We start from the raw sequence: 2,500 nt of genomic DNA on the forward strand, positions 1-2,500 counted from the left end.
TGCAGGTGGGACATACACACACTGGAGCTCGCACAGCCTTACTGGACTGGGGGGTGAATGGGCGGAGCTTCATTCCAGCAGTGTTTAAACTAAGAACAGATTCAGAAGCAGGATAAGACATTTCCTAAGACACACCTGAACGATGAAGAGGTAGAAAGACCTGGTTTGTTTAGTATCACCTGTAAACTCTTGGGAAATGTTGCAGTATTACCTGGCAACAGTTTGTGGGAACGGGTGTGAGCGTTCCGTCACTCACACGCAGAAAATCCGGCCTGTCGCTACGTTCAGTTCACAATGATTCAGTGATTCTAAACATGGCAGCCTGTATTTGACCTATTCAATCCGGATACGTCTGTTCATGAGGCCCAAGACAACAGCATAACCTAGAGTTGTGTGTCAAAAGCGTATCATGAAAACACACTCATTCAAATGCAATTTGGCCTTTTATGATAGCCGTTAGCTTAGCGTAGCCCGCTGGCTCCTTGCACGGATCTGAGACGCGCTAGCTTGTTCTCTCTGCTGCCAATCACTTCAAGCTACACACTTGCACCTTGTGATTAAAGGGCTCTTCTCAGTCAATGACTCGGTATGAATTACTGGTGTTGGAGCACGTTTGCGGGACGTGGGGAGCCTTGCTTTGAGCATTCTGCGGGTCAGCTCCATTCTGCTCATGTTTGAAAACTGTGGTCAATTATGTTCAGTTCCTTTCAATTAAAAGGACATTAAACGCAGAGAAAAAGGCCCCAAAGGCCAGACAGTCTAAGTGTGAAGAAATGTGAACAATTACTGACCTGGTCTGTTCAGACAATGCCATAAAGGTCATTTATTAAATACTGCGTTCAAAATGAACACACAATCATTTACAAGCACATATAGCTTCTCTGTTTGATAACTGAGCAGTTCACTGCATTGCCTGTTGTATATATTGTATATATTTCATCACATTTTTTTCTTTGCTGTGCTAAGCAGCACTTGGGAGGCAAATTACTGTATAATACACATAACTCTACACCAATGAGCATCAATGTTCATCTATACACATAACCCTCTACACCAATAAGCATCAATGTTCATCTATACACATAACCTTCTACACCAATGAGCATCAATGTTCATCTATACACATAACCTTCACCAATGAGCATCAATGTTCATCTATACACATAACCTTCTACACCAATGAGCATCAATGTTCATCTATACACATAACCCTCTACACCAATGAGCATCAATGTTCATCTAGACACATAACCCTCTACACCAATGAGCATCAATGTTCATCTATACACATAACCTTCTACACCAATGAGCATCAATGTTCATCTATACACATAACCTTCTACACCAATGAGCATCAATGTTCATCTATACACATAACCGTCTACACCAATGAGCATCAATGTTCATCTATACACATAACCCTCTACACAAATGAGCATCAATGTTCATCTATACACAACTCTCTACACCAATGAGCATCAATGTTCATCTATACACATAACCACCGTCTACACCAATGAGCATCAATGTTCATCTATACACATAACCCTCTACACAAATGAGCATCAATGTTCATCTATACACATAACTCTCTACACCAATGAGCATCAATGTTCATCTATACACATAACTCTCTACACCAATAACCATCTACACCAATGACCTACAACAGTCTGGCACAAGAAACCCCATGGTGGTCTAGACCAAATCCTGGAGAGACTGTACATTCTTCTTTAATCTAAGCCTACAGTTCTACCCTGCGACAGAATGACTGTTAACAGTTTTCATAGCGAGGTAGTAATTCTTTTCCTACTCTGTGAGAAAGGTTCAGTAAATCCAAGCAGAAGCAACCAATATCATAAAAAGTAAGGTTGAGTTTGGTCATAAAGCTTTGTGCTTAAACCAACACATTAGCAGAGTGATTTAAGTACCACAGCAAGATGCAGATTCCATAGACATTAATGGTTCTATTTAATAGACACAAATGGTTATTTTCTGTAGACACAAATGATTCTATTTAAAAGACACAAATCGTTCTATTCAACAGACACGAATTTTTCTATTCCATGGACACGAATCGTTCTATCAAGAACCTCCACATACTTCTCATATACAAGTGTATGATGAGCTGATGATGGCTGGGTATGTTGGGATTAGACCAGGTCACACAGCTGTAGAGATGTATGTACTTCAATCTTGCCACTGGAGCTGAATTCACACTGAATAAAAAATGTTTTTGATATCAGGTCAAAAAAGAAAAAAAAAAACATTGCTATATGACACTACGCTTCAGGTATGACCAGCCAGGGTGGAGGTGCTTAGATGTAAGGAAGGCCTGCCCAAGAATGGGCAGCCAGCACAGATGTAGCAGGACCCTCGCGCGTGTGTGCGGCCGGAACAATCAGGCTGCGTGTAAACCACATCAGCTGTGTGAAACAAATGTTTCTATGAATCATTTAACATAATCACTCCTCATCCCCTCACACTGGCCCTCATTAAC

General features: G+C 41.0%; 1 protein-coding gene across 5 annotated transcripts in view; it reads right to left on the reverse strand.

The window, feature by feature from the left end:
• auts2a (activator of transcription and developmental regulator AUTS2 a) overlaps positions 1-2,500 on the reverse strand; it is a 320,293-nt gene that overhangs the window by 287,372 nt on the left and 30,421 nt on the right. The gene's annotated exons all lie outside the window — the stretch shown is intronic.

The sequence above is a fragment of the Electrophorus electricus genome, chromosome 17 (genome assembly GCF_013358815.1).
Source record: "Electrophorus electricus isolate fEleEle1 chromosome 17, fEleEle1.pri, whole genome shotgun sequence".
Taxonomy (NCBI): domain Eukaryota; kingdom Metazoa; phylum Chordata; class Actinopteri; order Gymnotiformes; family Gymnotidae; genus Electrophorus; species Electrophorus electricus.